Source organism: Palaemon carinicauda, chromosome 40, assembly GCF_036898095.1.
Source record: "Palaemon carinicauda isolate YSFRI2023 chromosome 40, ASM3689809v2, whole genome shotgun sequence".
NCBI classification, from domain to species: Eukaryota; Metazoa; Arthropoda; class Malacostraca; order Decapoda; family Palaemonidae; genus Palaemon; species Palaemon carinicauda.
The window spans coordinates 51,924,676-51,944,413 of NC_090764.1; the positions used below are offsets into that span (position 1 = coordinate 51,924,676).

Here is a 19,738-nt window from a genome sequence, read left to right on the forward strand (position 1 = left end):
ATATTCAAACCCACTACGACGTATTCCCAATTAGTTATCATGAACACACTTGGCCAGGACATGTAGCATTCTTTTTTATTAAGGCATGAATAGAAATATGAAGATTTAATTAAAAGTTTTAGGGAATGAGGCTGAGTTTTAAAATTTTTTTTTTCCTTTTTTTTTCTTTTTTTTTTTTCCACCACCAGACGCAGCCTCCAATGAAATCACAAAGTTCGAAGGCTAACAATGGGTAGGAAAAGGGAAGACGGGAGATTTGATTTTAAGGTAAAATTGATGGTGGTGAAGAAATAAGAGAAAAATGAAAAAAAAACACATGTGACTTTTGTTAGTGTCAAAAAAAAACCGAGACGATTTAAATAAATATCAATATTGCTAAGATTGCTTTCTTCCAAAACAGAAGTACACGATATATATATATATATATATATATATATATATATATATATATATATATATATATATTAAATAATATCAGATAAGTGACAGTGTTATTTTGATGGTTTTACTTTTCCTGTATTTCTATAGACCGTAATTACGCGTTGTTTTTCATTTTACTTGAGAAATTCAACCTTCAATTAAATGTGTTACTTATAAAAAATCTAAAATAAGTATATATCGTCGGAAATACATAAGAACAGAAATTATCTAAAAAATGCACTACCATTTGGTATACATTTAAGGTAATATATATCTTATCTTTGAATTAAATATTAATATTTATTTTGGATACAAAAACTATTTCTTCTTTTTAAAACGAGTAAAATTCGTATAGCCTATATAGACAAAGGTAATGTCACTGGTGACCCTTTAAGTTTACCGCCACATATGAACTTGTTTTGGGTTAGATTTGTTTCTCTGTGTTAGCAGAAATGCACAAAATGTTGCTTGTGGATTTGTACAAGTGTTGTTTTAACAAGTGTGGTTCTTGTTGCCAACAACTACAGGTGAGAGTTTGGGAGCAAGCTGGATTTGAATTATTAATTTTTATTTTTTTAGCGGTGGAAGACTTGTAAATCGCTTGGCTTGGCAAGAGGTTTGTGGTCCCTACTAATATCTATATATTTTTTCTCTTTGTAAGCACTGAAAATATCTTTTTTTCTTCAAAACCGCATATACAGTATATATATGTGTATATATATATATATATATATATATATATATATATATATATATATATATATATATATGCGTATGTGTATGTATGTGTTTGCGTGTGTGTGTATGATATTTTTAACTAAAATCACAGAGATTTTGTGATGATTACAAAGGACGCCTAAATTATGAACGGCTTGGCTTGTATCGATTAGTTTAGTGTGTGAGCCAGTGGGAGTGATCACAGATTAAAATTTCTTTTGATCCTTCGTCAAAAGTTGTTTGATTGCTGTTGCTGACGGAAACGGAAGGCTCTCTCGGTTGGAGCATTAACACCTAATTGGGGAGGAAAGATTATTTTCCCTTTTTTCCCCAATTTGTTGGTTGTTCCACACTGGCACTGAAAGTTGTGATAAGGAGAAAGGTGTCCGGTTGTGCGTTTCTGTTCGGCACGGAGTCATAATTTTGTCTTTAAAGATATTTTCCTCTTTATAATAAAGCCTCATGAAAGCTGCTTAGTTCAGGAAATTTTGGTTCATATGTATTTTAGGCTAATCGATAAAATGTAACGAGAGTTTTACGGCTATAAAATTTTTAATACCATAGGGACCAAAATCCCTTTTCCAGTCATGGTAGATTGCATCAGCCCTTCGCTTTTCTATCCGATCCTGCTTCCCTGGGTCGTGTTATCGAGCAGTGACGAAATGGTAAGAGTGGGGAGTTCCCTGTCTCCAATTAAGGAACTTGCTGACTGCTAATCAGACGTAATTGCGTAAGATGACATCGTTATTGCTGTTTGCGTAGGACGAGAAAGCCACCTACGCCAGCAGAAGAAGACCACATGGAAATTTAAAGAGGGGATAACATAAGAAATTCAAAGGGTTCATAGGTAGTAAGAATCGCGCTATTTGAAGCCATCTGGAAAGTGACTGACATCAGAGAGGAGATTGCAATCAAGAGGGCACAGCCATTGGTGAAGAGTTCAAGGGAAGTAGTCGAAAGATGTACCACAAATCGATGTGGTTAGGCCTATTTGAGCATTTCCTGGTAGAAGCTCGGTTCTTATAGCTCTTTCTCAGCACATATAGGATTGTCGAGTTACTTTATATTGTATGAATATTGTCAGGGGGAAGCTCCAGATCTCAACGTTGTCTGGTAAAAGTAGTGTTGTTTTTTCTTAGGACAACGTGTTAAGATCTTTGTGTTTTGTTAAAGAAGTAAAGACTAAAGTCACTCTTACACCAGGGTGTCTTTAAAAACTGACCACGCATAAGTTACTATCTGTAAAAGTAAAATAAGAACTGTCATTTTCATCCCTTGCAAAAAGTTAAAAAATATGTATATACAAAAAAGAAAATGTCCATTAATGTGTCAGTTAAGTTAGTTAAGTATCTTGAAATTTGCAGCACGAACAGTACAGTAAATAGAAACAGGACGAATTTCCCCGTGGTTACCAACGAACGAAAAGGGGCGGACATGCAACAGACGTGTGACACAAATGTTATTAAACTTGACAAGTTCTAATTTCTAATGTAAAGATAATAGCATTTGTCAGATGTGGATCCTTCTCGGTTCTCTTCTTTTTACGGCTGAAATTATTGTGAATATTTTCCCGGGAACCTCATTATGAAATGTTTCATTAAACAATGTTAATGTTGCATGATGAAACCTTATAGTAGTCGATCATTTGCAAATACACGAGAAATCTTTTTAGATGTTTCCATTATTTCATATTTATTGCCTGTACCATTAGGTTATCTTGTGTGGCAAAATGAAATAAATCAAAGATTTGTGCACCCTTTCCATGTTAAACCCAAGTAATATGCAGAATTCACAAAATGGTAACACGGCCAAGGCGCTATCAACAATTTTAACAATTGTATAAATACACAGCATGTTTAAATAAATACATGCGTTTGTATGAATTAATGCGGCTTTTATTACGCAACGATGTCTGTCGATAATTATCTCGTTACTCGATGTTTTACGACTCTATTACCTGTCAGAGAGACCTGTCTTTTGTACTGTCCCAATGTCGGATGTAATTACTGCTGATAGAGAGTATTCGGGTCAGTAAAAGTCGCTCTTCGACTTGCTCGGGGAATTGACAGCTGTTCGCGTCATTGATCAAGTCAGAATGGTAATATCATTAATGTTTATCGCTGATCATAGACTTTATGTTTTATGTTTAATCATAATAATTATCTGTTCGGGCTTTTCATTTGTAATTATATTATTGTTTATCAGTTCGTGAATATTTTAATTATTGTTAATATCTGTTTTGTAACTCGTTACAAACTAAATACAAGTTACTCCGGTTAATTTTTAATCATAGATTTAATAAATAGTATTCCTCGAGGCAGTGTTCTTGGCCTATATATAACTCATTTAAAATTCTTGATGTAATTTGAATGCAAATTTGCTGTTGAGAAACGCATTTGTTCTGTTTCTTCTTCAGTTGCACAAAAACTGGCAACTTGAGGCATAACTTATTATTTTTGGTGATCAATCTATCCTGAGGAAATGTGTTGATTCTTTCATTCAATCATGTTTTTAGTATTTTCCTTCTCTGGTCTTTAGCTGCTGACTCATCTTAATTTGCTGGCTTAAAAACTTTCTGTACATAAGGTTCCTATATCCCTTATCTGGATATTATTCTCTGGCACCGTTGTTCAGCTAGTTCTTTATGCAAGTTGCATAAGATGTTTTTCATAATTCTGACCATCCTTTGCATTTAGATCGTCCCAGAGTTTACCAGCCTGCACCTATTACAAGGTATGTAATTAATTCTAACAGTCTCGCCCTCTCCAACATAAGGCTCAATACTACGCAGTATTCTAGAAGTCTTATACCAACTGCGACCAGATTGTGGAATGATCTGCCTAATCTAGTGGCTGAGACGACTGAACTTCAGAAGTTTAAACTTGTTGCAAATGCTGCTCTGTCAAGCAGGCTGACATCAGTCTCGTCTCATAGTTTATATAATACAATATACCTATTTTAACATTATTACTGATCTTAAGATATATATTTTTCATTCATTACTTATCATATATAATTTATTTGTTATTTCTATATTTCCCTTTCACACTGGGATGCTTAAATTGCTATCTCTGATTAAGTCCTTGGGCTTATAGCATCATGCCTTTCCAACTGGGATTGTACCTTGGCAAGTAATATTGATTATAATATGCTCATAGTGCTTCTTGATTTAGCTGGAAATTCATTTGGTAACTTATGCACTCAAACTTGATTTAAGAATATTTGATGTAGTTGTCTGTATAAGTTAGTGTTTCTTGATTATCTACAAGAGAATCATTTGTAATTACTCCAACCGTTATATCTTGCAGTAGCGTATTCCAACTCAAACCCTCACCTTTTTGTCGAGTAATTAAAAATAATTACATTGAAAAAAATCGATAACGGTTATTTAATTTCTGTAGTAATTACCTTGAATTCTATCATTATAATGAGCTTAGTAGCAGCAAAAGTAATAGCAGTAGTAACAGTAGTTGTATGTTAATGGCTTTTCATCAGTAATTTTCCTTCGCCGGAGATTTGGTTTCCTCCCAATCTGTTCCGTTACTCTCTCTCTCTCTCTCTCTCTCTCTCTCTCTCTCTCTCTCTCTCTCTCTCTCTCTCTCTCTCTCTCTCTCTCTCCCTGATTGTTAATTGCTCTCCCATTACGGCTGCGGTTCGACTAATGAGGATAATTTGGTAAACTCGGGTCGATTGTTGTCGATGTCATTAGTGACGTCTGTGTTGCTATTGTTATTGTTACAAATTCTCCGGCCTAGGAAGAGCTACTCTGTTTATTTTGTAACAAATAAAGAAATTAGAAATAGAAGGTTGACACAAACTGCAAAACATTTTAAATAGATGAATGGTAATCCCCTGTAAAAGAGTAAGTATATATATATATATATATATATATATATATATATATATCTTTATATCTATATATATATATCTATATCTGTATATATAAATATATGTATGTGTATATATGTGTATATATATATATATATATATATCTATATCTGTATATATAAATATATGTATGTGTTTATATGTGTGTATATATATATATATATATATATATATATATATATATATATATATATATATAATTTCTTGTCCCGTTGAGTAAAAGCCACTCGAAAACGACAATCTCCCTCAAATTGTCCAAACTGCCATGTGGTATTAAGAAGGGGCGGGGGAGGGGGGGGCGGTTAGGATAGGTTGAATATGTGTCCGTTGCGTACATATCTATCTAAATATCTAGCCGTCATTTTTTGACGGGTCGTGTATATTAGTTCGTAATAATGAACATTTAATATGTTTCGGATCCAATCGCATAATGGACACCTCATTCACATGTCAATTTTGGTATCGTCAGTACGTTAAGCAACGAAAAGTTTTGTGAATGGACGAAGCAACGGCGTATCTTCAGTCACTGTCAATAATGCAAATGTTAACGACGCAGGAAAAATAAAGGAAAGAGGAAAAGGACTGGGAATCGATAAGGAAATGGGACCGTGACTTTCCTGGGAACGTTGTGGCCGATCTAAATGGGGATATACTGGTGCAGCCAAGCGCGAAATGGGAAGGATATAATTATTATTATTGTATTATCATTGTTATTGAATTAGGGTAAATGTATTTCTTGTTTCCATCTTGGGTGAAGGGAATGTTGGATACTTTGAAAGGTTGAAGTTTTTAACGACAGAATTGTTTGTTTGCAAATTATTTCAATAACATAATGTGTTTTTACGCTAACAATAAAATAAACTATTCCGTAAATAACGTAAAAATAGGAAAACAAAGAAAACTAAAAATGGAATATATGTATAGAGATATACACAAATATCATTGGGCATGTATGTATTGAATGCATTCTTATTTTGCTGGCAGAGAGAGATAAAAAAGAAGTCTTCCCTGTTATCTCAGCTTTAAGAATATCTTTGACGTTTTTTATTTTCATTTTGAAATGTTTTTTCTCTCAAGATTTTGTTGGCCGCTCCAGAATTGTTATTCCGAAAATGAGAAATATCCTTTTCTCTTATACACAAAACTACATCTTTGAGAAGGAAAGGAGAGTTTCCTTATCGTAAATGGTACAATTCAATAGTGTTGAAAACTTATGATGATTTAGAACAACTCTTGAAGTTAATATTTCATCGAATTGAGAAAGGAGAGAGAGAGAAAGTGAAAAAGACAAATCTAAGGGGGCGTATGAGGAGGAGGACTTGAGACTCAAACAGGGTCGTAACGACCTGATTGAGTTGTTCTTGACCACCCCCGTATAATCACACCAGCTGTAGCGTCTTCTTCCATACATACCATATGCAGGAATGCAAGAGAAGTAATAAAAACAGGGGCATTGATATAAATAAGTATGACCACTCCTGTATGATCACACCAGCTTTATCGTCTTCCAAACATGCAGAAATGCAAGAGAACAAGTAAATAAAAACAGGGGCATCAATTAACATAAGTATGGGTAGAAGTAGGCATTCATTAACTGCGCCATCATAATATCGAGAGGATATTTACTGTTTAATAATTTGAAAAGAAAATATACGGATTTTATTTATTCAAAATAATTTTAACGTAAATGTTTCCTAATCCAATAATCATTGATCTGTTCCATAGAAATGGCTATATATGGGCCTTATTTAGAAATTGTTTTATATAGAAATCTTTGTCATAAATCCTTCATTCTCACAGGAAATGATCGTAATGCAAATATCAAATCCTATTACAAATTAATTGCGATGTTTTCACTATTCGTCATTAAGGAGAGCCTTTTTTCTCCCTGAAAAATTAAATATAATTTACAGCAATTGCTTTCATGTGAAAAAATATCAATGAATTGGATAATTAGCTGAGGGGGAGAAACTTTGTACTGTATAACGTTTTGTGACCAAAAACTACCATTTTTTTATTTTTATTTTTTTTTTTTTTAAATTGACGCCTTTCCATGCAAAAATTTGCAAACCAGCAGATTTCCGAATGAAAACGTCATAGGAAATGTCTGACAATATACTCGTATCTGGTATACGAGGTGAAAACTAATTGAATTCCCTTATTTTGTACTATGTAGGTTTTAATGTGAAATTTATTTTATCAAGTTTCTTTATCATTGTCTGAGTATCGCGCTCTTTTAGGAGGGACCTCATGAGCATTAGAATATTTGGGATATGTAGCATTGACATTATTATTATTATTATTATTATTATTTTGATGATGATGATGATGATGATGATGATGATTATTACAAGCCAAGCTACAACCCCAGTTGGAAAAGCTGGATGCTATAAGCCCAAGGGCTCCAACAGGGAAAAATAGCCCAATTAGGAAAGGAAATAAATAAGCGAAATATCCACTTTATGTAATAATAATTGATCAACAAGAAAACTAAAACTTTGGTTAAATGCTGAAACTTCGAACCATAGAAATATCAATATAAGTTTACTTTATTAGAACTAATTCGCATCCTTAAGAATTCCTATCTATAAAGCACTCTCGTAGATTGATATTAACAAGGTTATTTCTATTGCAAAATTTTGGCACAATTCAGTTTATTCAATAGTAAATATATTATATTTTAAGTTTTATTTTGAAGTACCGTATTTGTTGTATGGTGCTATAATTGCACAATATTTAAATCATCATACGGCAGTGTAGTATAAAGTGTACTCAAATAAAACGTAACGAATTTATAAATTATTTGTTAGAACCTTTTGAATAAACCATTACTATTATTTTTTAGAATGACGTTTTCTTGAGAATGTAATTAAGTCATTTAGAACTCCTAAATTGAAATTGTTTAAAACTTTTCTTATGGTACGATTAAAAGATTTTACGTATGTTTGTGTATATGTATACTTATATGTGTATTTATATTCTGTATATATGCTAGATAAATAGAGATATACATAAATATCCTTGTGCATGTATGTATTGAATGCACTCTTATTTTACTGGCCGAGAGAGAGAGATAAAAAAGATGTCTTCCCCGTTATCTCAGCTTTAAGAATATCTTTGACCGTGTTTTTTTTTTTTTTTTTTTTTTTTTTTTTTTTTAGCGTGAATGGTTTTGAAATGCCTTTTCTCTCTCAAGATTTTGTTGGCTGCTTCAGAATTGTTATTTCGAAAATGAGAAATATCCTTTTCTCTTATACACAAAACAACATCTTTGAGAAAGAAGGGAGAGTTTCCTTATCGTAAATCATATACATTTTTTATTTGGATATATTTAAGACATTTGCGATTTCTTAAAGGTGTCTGGTTTTAGTTCCAGTTTCACCAGAATAGAAGCTCATCAGAACGTCAGCCGAGCAAGCCCAACCAAAGCAGTAGCCTCTACAGTCTTTTTCTTCTTTGTCTGCATCTTTTCCCACTTTTATTTGGGGTCGATGTTTCTGGGCAGCGTTCTCCATCTACCTCTGTCCCACTCTTCATCACCGGTTAATCTCTTTGATCGAAAGTCATCCCTGATACAGTCCATCCACCTTAGCTTTGGTCTCCCTCTCCTCGTTCCCTGTACCTCCATTTCCATCACTCTCCTCCCAATATACTGTTCATCTCTTCTCATGACATGACCATACCACCTTAGTCTACTTTCTTGGATCTTATCTGATAGTTCTTTAACTCCTGTGGTACCCCTAATTACCTCATTCCGTATCTTATCTCTTGTCACCCCACACATCCATCTCAACATTCTCATCTCTGCCACATCCAGTTTCTCTTCTGTCTTCTTTATTGCCCACGTCTCCGCTCCAAATACTATTGCCGGTCTCACAACTGTCCTGTGCACTTTACCTGTCAACTTAAGTAGCCTCTCCAGTAAACAGCTTAAACTCACGTTATCGGGTGGGGATCTATCTGCTGCCATGCGAATGTTAGGCGAACATATTACTACTGTACTATGGAGGATGTTAATGATGTTTTGATTGCAATTAGTGTCTGTGATTGGAATAATCCTGTGAACTATTACTGTACTTATTTTGCGAATTAATATACTTTTCTAGTTTAAATCAATGTCATAATTCAGAATTGATATAATCTTCTAATGCTTAAGAAGTTGGGAGGAGGTTATAGTTTTATCCATGTCTTTTTTTAGCTGTACATCTCGAGAACGAGTGAACAAATTCGAAATTTTACCCATTGATTTCGGTAGGCGACTTTCGCGAGGTAATTAACTTTCGGGAAAAAGTCGAGAATTTTAGCTGCTCTTCTGTTAACAAAGGTTATCTAATCAGCATCGTGGTAGTGTTGCAAATGTATCCAAGAAAAGGAGAGGACACAAATGAATCCCCCAGAGACGAGCACTAATCCATATCATTTGTTAGAAATCACAAAGGCATTTTCGTTGCGCGTGTGGGTGGGTGTGATTAATATATATATATATATATATATATATATATATATATATATATATATATATATATATGTATGTATGTATGTATATATATATATGTATATATATATATATGTATATATATATGTATGTATATGTGTATATATATATATAAATAAATAAACATATATGTATATATATGTAAATAAATATATATGTATATATATGTTATACTGTATATATACACACACACACACACACATATATATATATATATATATATATATATATATATATATATATATATATATATATATATATATTGCTGCGTTTTTGTGTGTTTGTAGAAATCACAACAGCTGACATATAAGTGAATTTATTTCCAAGCTACTGGATTATTAGACGTTTCCTTGTTTTCAACTGACTTATTTCAATATGAGAACTACTGTTCAAAATGTATGCAATTGTGACTAAACCTTAAGGAAAGTAATGTTGAAATCTATTTATTATGTTCTATTTCATAGTAAAGGATTGGACGTCCTAAGCAAGATTTTGATTCTGCTTGATTAGATTATGATTACTTTCCGGTGTTTGGATTAATTCATTGAATCAAGATTAATCGTTCATGAAGTGTTTTGTTTAATTTGAGGTTAGCAATTAGTTTATAGAGTGTTTAATTGGATGTTGTTTAATAAAACTTACTTTGGGCTTTAATTGAATCGAGATTATTCAGTATATATTAAACTGGTCCGTTTTAAACTTTTGATGTTTCTGTACAAATAACTTAAAGGGCATTTCTTTTTTATAATTTCCATACGCGTTTTATTTACTGTTTACTTAGATATGTGGTAATCTTGATATGTTCATTCTTTTACATGTAAGTAGTGTGGTTATCAAAATTTATAAGAGTCTGAAAGTACTATATGTAAGTGTCCATAAGTAGCTTAACCCAAGGCCTGATCAACCGTCAGTTCGTAGAGGTATAACCTGTTTTGTTACCTATGAGTTACACATACAATTCACCTTTATTGATAATAATAGATGAACAAATATTGCTTTTATTATTCTTCAAGATTAACAAACATCTTCTTGGAAGAAACCTGACAGGTCCTCATCTTAAAAACTGAATAATATGAGTAGTTGCGAAAGAAATAAACTGATAGAAAGCAATATCTATTGAAAAAGGATAAAGAGGAATCAACTGAGAAAGAAATTCACACTTGATTAGCAAAGTACAGTAAATAAGAACTGAAGTACTGGTCACTAAAACGACAGAGACGGGTATTGTGGAATTTGACAACGGGTACCACAACGGAATGGCGAAGCTGATGTTCTTAGGTGCGACTTGCAGTCATTTGTTCTTCGAGATTTGCAGAAAAAAAAGATAGTTCCTCAAGGTCTGCAGGTGCTATTGGAAGTTCTCTGTTGAAATACAACTTTTGGGCGATGAGCGAAACAGGATACCTTCCGGGGATGGTCTATATCGTAATTATCATTGTTTGGGAAAAGGAAACCACCACATGCAGCAGCCTTGTCTCACAGATTAAGATACCAAGATGCTTCTGGTGTTAAACTAAAAAGCAATATTTCAATGATGCTTGTACCAAATGTCTGAATTGTTTTAAAATATTACTTTTATCTCTGCTGATATCTGAAGAATAAACATGATTTTAAGGATTAAGTGAACCTACCTTTAGATAGTGGAATGCCTATATGTGTAATAAGTAGAACGAGTGTGCGAGCGCTCGCTTGCTCGTGAAGTTTCCATTCTTATTGTAAGCCCTTTAGCAATTGCATAAAATTATTCTACTGAAACAATTTCATGACCAAATGAGTAACAGTGGGAAAAAGAAGGGAATTTGAAATGAGTGTATTACTAACTTTTTACGCCCCGTTGAAGTGTCCCGGGCTTCATCTTGAAACCCTTTTTTTTATATCAGAGAAAAGGGTTTCCGAGAAGAATTCAGATAACCTGGAGCGTTTTGTCTTCCTTCGTTACGTGGTTATGGCTTGGATGAGAATACAGAGGGTCGTGATTGGGAGTATCCGATATAGATAGGAGATGTAATTTACGTTAGTTGGTTGGAAGGTTCCATGCTCTCTCTCTCTCTCTCTCTCTCTCTCTCTCTCTCTCTCTCTCTCTCTCTCTCTCTCTCTCTCTCTCTCTCTCTCTCTCTCTCTCACTTAGCAGGCAAATAATTATGCTCTCTCCTTTTATAGCTATAAATGCAGGAGTTCAAGTACTACATGGTCTTGTATTTCCCAACAGCGTCTTTTCGCCCTCTTTTGCGACAATTGGTTCCATATTTTGATATGTGCTTTTGTAGTAGTTTCGATGAAGTTTTGCAGGGTTGGTTTGTAGCTGATACATCTTCCTGTGCATAGATGTATTTTTTTTTATTCAAGAAAGTTAGTAGCATGTGCAACTTGATACTCCCACTGGTAAAAAAAAAAAATAGTAGTTTGTAGTTTGAGATGGCAGTGTTGGAAGGGAACTGGTGCTCATGTCAGTGCCGGCAAGACGTCTTGTATCTTTTCTATTTTTCATGAAGTTAAAATTAAGCCAGAGATACTATTTTTTTCATTAAGAATTCAATATAGCCCTACTGCATAGGTTGCCCTGTATTGGATATATTTTTAACCTTAGGCATATACTTCTAGAACACTTTCAGTACTAGTGTCGTTTGCTTTTGTGTTTTGAGAAGGGATTCTGATCTTTACATGAGATGCTTTTAGGACGAGAATTTCTGTGCCATCAACCTCGTTGTTGGCCTTGGGATGGTCACTCGCATGTATATCAACGATATCTACGAAATTGGAGAAGTTTGGTGGCTGTAGAGTATAGATTACTGGGTCTCTCTCTCTCTCTCTCTCTCTCTCTCTCTCTCTCTCTCTCTCTCTCAGTAGGGTATGTTAGATTAATAAAGTTTGATTTTAGTTGCAAGACTAGAAAAGTTATTTCAAGACACATGGTACTTGACTGTCATAGTAGAGTTCATTTATTTGCTTTCAAGTACTTTGCAATATTCCATAATTCATTATAATAAAAAAATGTATTGTAAATTTTAGATATTACTTTTGAATTTCAGTCAGAAGTATTTGAACTGCACATTATATATCGGGAGTAGTTTATTTCCATGTTTAAATCAGAAGCTTCTGGTTCTGAGAGGCTGCTGCTCCATGGGAAAAACTGTCGATGATCTTCGCCCCAGGGAGAAACTCAGACTAATCTCTCTCTCTCTCTCTCTCTCTCTCTCTCTCTCTCTCTCTCAGAGGACGTTGGTCTGCCGGCTATAATCCTACACATGTTGCTCAGTCACGTTGCAATGCACCGTAGTGCAACGTAGGCGTCTTTCCTTTGATGACTGTTGTCGTTGGTGCTTTTGCTACGCAAAGCGAAGTTTGTTGTGCCAGGACAAGTTCAAACAATGTGTATTCAATGGTTAAGGGAACTCGCTCGCTGTGTTCACAGGACTTTGCAAGCGTCCAACATCCCCACCACCCCACCTCCACATTTTTTATGAATATCCATTGTCTCATTGTAGACTGATACGATTGGTTGACTGCTGCTTGTTTTTGTAGCAGTTGGTCGATGTTGTCCAAACCTCTTATTATTGTAGGATTCAAACTAAAAGAATACAGTTACAAGGCTGTACTTGATTTTCGTTCAGCAAGTAATGGTGTAACTTGTCAAGTTTTGAAAATTTATTCGTGTGCTCACCTAAGCTCTTTTTTTTCTACTTATTCTCGTTATTTGGATCTCTCTCTCTCTCTCTCTCTCTCTCTCTCTCTTCTCTCCTCTCTCTCTCTCTCTCTCTCTCTCTCTCTCTCTCTATATATATATATATATATATATATATATATACAATATATACATATATGTATATATATATATATATATATATATATATATATATATATATGTATATGTATATATATATATATATATATATATATATATATACACATATATACACGCTGTATATGTATGTATTTACAGTATGTATGCGTAATGAATGTTGCAGTGACCTTTATTTTTCATCTAGAATTACCTTCATTCCAGGAAATGATACACGAATGTACGTATCGTATATAAAGTAGTTTCATTGTCGGTATCCTTTTAGAATTTACTAATCATTCTACGCTATCCCGTGGAACAGCTGTTAGAGTCTATCGGTTAAAGCATGTCTGAATCGAATCTACTTTTATAAAGCCTCATTAATACCTTATTTCCATGGTTTAAAAAATGCTGCTATTTTGCTATTCTTGTGAGCTACACGTTTTTCATTTATTTTAGTAATAGTCATTTCAATTAGTAAATTATTATCATTACTAGCTAAGCTACAACCCTAGTTGGAAAAGCCGGATGCTAAAAAGCCAAGGGCTCCCAACAGGAAAAAATAGTCCAGAGAGGAAAGGAAATAGGAAAATAAATAAACTACGTGAGAAGTAATGAATAATAAATATAAATCATCTTAAGATTGTTAACAACGTTAAATCAGGTCTGTCAAATAGAAACTATGAAGAGTGGCTTATGTCAGCCTGTTCAACACAAATTTCGGAAATTCTACCGATTCAACTGTCTGATTAGAACAATTATCATTTGTTGTGTTAGTGACCATAAAACTGAATTTCTCTGTTCATAACTATGGTATAAATTTGTTAAAGCAAAATCGGTCAACCAGTCTCAATATGAGTACACTCAAACATAAGTAGGATATTGGATATACCGTCGAGCAATTTTGAATACTGCAAAAGTCAGGTATTTTCCATTATATATTATTCACGAAATATGTACCTGGTATTTGCACAGACATGATCAGTATTTCACGCAGCAAAGGAAATTTGAGCCGCGGATTGAAGGCGCTGTCAATGAACTGCAGCTCACCTCATAAATTATTCTGCGTGAAAAGTAACACTTACCCATGACGCCTGGGAGCCCCGTGTCGATTTCATTATCGTCTTGAATATGTGGTAGAGAGAGACTTGTATTGCATTTGGCTAACCGATTAGATACACGCAAGGTGCCTAGCTTGTCTCGAACCGAGAACTGGCGAGAGATTTAATTTTATGCCAATTTTTTTTATCGGATTTGATCTTTTATAGTTGTGCGATTCTAGTTAATTATATTAACTGCGGGTTGCTTGGTCTATCCATTCATATTATTTGGATTTTTCAAAATAATTATTCGAAACCCATTACGTTTAGAGGGTTTTAAAAGTATCAGACAATTTTTTATGGAATGGTCTTGTCTTTTTTTCGAACCTTTTCAATCTTTTAGAGGATAAGTGTTGAAATAAAAGTTTGTCACTTTCCAATAGTACTTGAACCGATGAGTGGGATTTTCCAACGATAAAATTTCTCGAGCATTGCTATTGATATTGATTGTCACTCAGCCATTTTTTATATTATTAGTTATAGGTTATTTGGTCACTTCGAATCCTGGAGGACCTTATCGATGGACTTCAGTTTTTTCAATGGATGGGCCTGAAGGATCCCTATTCACGTTTCTTATGAATAGAAAATTTTTAGGACTTGAGTGTGAAGTTGGTTTAGTTTTACAGATTAGTCAGAATTTAGTTTGAATAATTTTTATTGCTTAAAAATACTTTCCCGTTTATTTATGTACATTTTATTCATAGATTTTAGTTAGGTATTGTTGTTTGTGCAATATTTTGATTATTGTTATTGATGCTTTGATTGGTTGGTGCTGTTTGAAGCCTTGTGACGAATTTTCCTTTATCAAAAGCTTTTGATACAGGTATTACGAACCATGTAATGTATTTTCGTCTAGAATGTTGATAATCTCTTGTAATTGGCATTCCGCTAACACATGGCTTTTGTCAAGAAAGACATTCGCTATTTCAAGAGTGCGGTAATTGTGGGTCAGTTGCCGATTTATATGTGGATATTTGTCTGAGTCATATGTATTATTAAGCCTTCCACCTCCACCCCAACCCCCCTCCAGCTAGCCATACATAGCCTGCACCCACCATCTTGTAGTTTGACAAGTAAAAAAGCAAGTTATGTTTCCAAGCCATTTGTTTAAGCTTTATGCCTTAATTGAAGCGCATTTCTTTTGATTTATGACTTGTAGTGGAAGGGAATACCACGTAGATTCACCGGTACATACTGTGAAGTAGATAGGTTTGTTAAAGAGATTGTGGGGTATCGTGCTTCCTCGTTCCATGTTGCCTATAATCTTCAATCTTTCAAAAGGCATGTCTAACACCACTTTAGAGTTTGAAGTCTCTATTCCACCAAATTCTAGTCTTTGTTTTCCATTGGTTCTGGACAGTATAAGGACACAGTTCACCGCTCTTTTAGTATTTAAGAAATTTCACTAAAGATAAGGACCCCTTATTTCGTATTTCGTTACTAATTCTAGAATTTAGACACTTTGTGATTGGTTTGTTTACTATGTTCACCTTTTTTTTTTTTTTTTTTTTTAAGGTAAGAATGGTTGTCCCCAAAAAATAATTTACCATGGAAACATTTTAAGGAAGGTCTTTACAAACAATCGCGAGTAGTCGCATAGTCAATGAATCGTTAGTATTATTATTATTACTAGTTAAGCTACAACCCTAGTTGGAAAAGCAAGATGCTATAAGCCCAAGGGGTCTAACAGGGAAAAATAGCCTAGCGTGGAAAGGAGATAAGGAAATAAATAAACTATATGAGAAATAATGAACAATTAAAATAAAATAATCTAAAAACAGTATCATCAAAACATATATTTCATATATAAATTTTGAAAAGGCTTATGTTAGCCTGCTGCAAGTTTGACCTTTTGAATGTAAATATTATTACATACTAATGGAAGAAATAGTAAAGAATTATTTCTATGTATTTATAAAGATTAATCTTGTGATATTTTTCCTTTTTTGGTGTCTCGTAGAAAATGGAATGGCAACCAAAACTCGAGTGAAAATAGATATTTATATCATCGGTTAGCACTTTTCTTTTTTATTTCGAAATGGGATTCTAGATTGTTCGTTAGAAATCGGATATTTATTGAATTATCTTTTTCCATCCTCGTACGTTCACTTAGGTTTGCCATTCAAATTCAGCTTGTTATGGAATCCTGTAATGTGAGGTACAGTTTAGAAAATTGGCCTGTTTCTCTTTTATATATTCCCTTATATAATTTTTTTTTACGGGAGCATTTCCATTCCAAATAAGTTTTTGTTTCTGTACTGTTTAATTTCTACGAGGCTATGTTGTTGTTGCGGTTGTACAATGAACTTTGTCCATCTAAATTATTCTTCATGTAAAATTATGTCGAAGAGCTGAGTTCTTATTTTCCCTGTTGGAGCCCTTGGGCTTATAGCATCTTTCTTTTCCAAGTAGTGTTGTAGCTTAGCTAATAATAATAATTAGTGAGGTTATTTCCCCTCTTTTTGAATTAAAAAGTTGGCCGAGGTGATAAAGGGAATTTTAGGTGTCGAGAAGTAAAGGATAATATCGTTGTCATCTTTGCCTTTATGGAACACCATTACAAGTAAAAGGCTTTTATAACTATTCTCTCTCTCTCTCTCTCTCTCTCTCTCTCTCTCTCTCTCTCTCTCTCTCTCTCTCTCTCTCTCTCTCTGAGTGTATGGTGGCGGAGCGAGTTAATAACCTCTGGCTGAAATAATCACACTTAATCACTGTGGTCGGTGGTTATGCTTCTGACGTTCTAAGGACTTGTATAATGTCGGGTTCGTCATTTGCATTTTAAGTGTTGCAGGAAAGGCTCCTTTGCTCGGCTTTCAAGGGAACATTGTCTGTGAAGCCATTTTGCTCTCTCTCTCTCTCTCTCTCTCTCTCTCTCTCTCTCTCTCTCTCTCTCTCTCTCTCGTATCTATTTGCATGTGTGGTGATTCCCACACCCATATTTTGCTGATTGCTAATTTATTTTCCTTGTGGCAAACTTTTGAGTTCAAAAGGTATAATTACGTTATTTTGAAGTAATGCTTCAGTTGTATGCTTGAATTGCTCCTAAAAACGTTAACTGCAACAGTAAACATCTTTTTATTTATTTTTTTATTTTTTTTATCAGTTTTTGTTTCATTACAATTCCTTCCATGCATCTGCTTTTGTATTACATAATACCCGTAGTTGATTTAATTCAGGAACCCCTTTGGTATTTTCTGCCTTCTAGACATGATGTTTGCATGGTCATGTACCTTTTTTCCGATGACAGCACCAATGCATTTTCCCTTCCTTTTATAAATCTTGTTTATTTGCTTCCACCCTTCCCCTATTCTCATAGATCATTATTAATTTCTCTTTCCCTCCCACTGTCTGTTATTGTATCATGTCCCGTTGTCTTTGCAAGATATTATACTTTCTCTCTCTCTCTCTCTCTCTCTCTCTCTCTCTCTCTCTCTCTCTCTCTCTCTCTCTCTCTCTCTCTCTCTCTCTCTCATGTGCCAGAGAAGAGTTACAGTTAAGTTGAAGTAATGAGTGAAGGACCAGCGGCAAGAAGAGTAGGAAATTCCATGGTCTTTTCGAGGTCATAAAGTGGAGTGTTTTACCTCTTGATGGGTTTGAACTCTGGCCTCCAACCCATTGTTTACTTCTTGTCGTCCTACTTGAGGCATGGCATTTGACTACCAGTACTACGCTTTCTCATCTGTTGCTGCTGCAGTCGTTGACGAGTGGTTTTTCTGCCGGCGCCCTTCGAAGTTGTTATCTTATATAGAATCCTCCTAAGTGGGGAGACTTTTTATAACATAGCTTCTGCTCAAGTGGGGTAGGGTATCTGGTATCCGTTGGATTGAAGGGCTGTTGTTTTTTAATATTGTTTTTTTTTATTGTTAGGAATTGTTAAGATTAGATATAAACTACCGTTGCATAGGAGAAAAGATATTCGAAAATATGCTGATGTGGTAAATTTTACTAATATTTTTTGTCATGTACCGTGTATTTTGTTGCTATTATTATTATTATTATTATTATTATTATTATTATTGTTCGAAATAATGTATAATTTCAAGATAAATAATGCAGATGTCTTCAAGGATTGATGTTTTATTTCTGCTTTCTTGTGAATTAATGATGCAAGTTGGTGGAACCTTTCTTTATTGAATTAAATTAATAGTCGTATATGACTGAAAGATATTCCTAGAATCTGTGTAAAAATATATCACGACCCTGAAGCCTATCCACTTGGGTCCCAAGTGGTAAACCACTTCTCCTTAATATGGACCATTTAGTGCGAACCGGGCAAAGGATTTGGAAAAGCCTCCGTAAACGTCGGTTATATTGTTTTTTCCCACATCATCTCGGCTGCCCTTGAAAACTGAAAACATCGAAGGCCGTAACATTGATCCTTGGGAGAGATGTTTATAGGGGCCATTGCCCCATTTCATTGGCTGTTGCATTCCAACGTTGCTCGTGTCAGGGCCCACTACAAAGTTAATTACAGTCTCATATCCTGTGGTTCGGTGCACAAAATGCTGCTTAATGACGTCGTTACAGATGTCAAGCAGGGACCTGTTGCTTCCCCTGTGGTTGGTCGGAGGCTGCGTCTTTATGGCATTTAATTTGCTCTTTCGTTAAATTCCCCGCTTGGCTGTAACTCCATGGGAAATTAGATCACTGTCGGCTTCTTTTTCTTGCATATGTAAATGATATATATATATATATATATATATATATATATATATATTTATATATGTATGTATATATATGTATTTATATACGTATATATATAATATATATATATATATATATATATATATATATATATAATATATATATATATATATATATATATATATATATTATATATATATATATATATATTATATATATATATATATATATATATATATATTATATATATATATATATATATATATATATATATTATATATATATATATATATTATATATTATATATATTATATATATATATATATATATATATATATATATATATATATATATATCGTAGCCATAAAAGGAAAAGGGAAAAGATTTGAATGGGGTTAATACTTTTATCTTATTGGTGACAATATACTCGCAATGATTTCCACAATAAGATTGTACTAACTCCAATCAAGTTTTTTTCCATAGCTGTAATATATATTTTTTGCTCATCACATCTCAGTTGATGGGATTTCTGAAAACACACACACGAACACACACACACACACACAGCTGCTTCTAGGACACAGCAGGTCAAATGCCTCAAACACGACACGTCCTCAGTAATGTCTAGGGTTTGGCATTTTCATCACTATGTTGGCCAGTGCGGATTGATATATCTATATGCTGTGTATATACAGT

The 19,738-nt window shown here is 33.8% G+C and overlaps 1 protein-coding gene across 1 annotated transcript in view; it reads left to right on the top strand.

Annotated features, from left to right (window-relative positions):
- Positions 1-19,738, top strand: part of fz (frizzled) — a 294,933-nt gene that overhangs the window by 96,656 nt on the left and 178,539 nt on the right. The window lies entirely within an intron of this gene.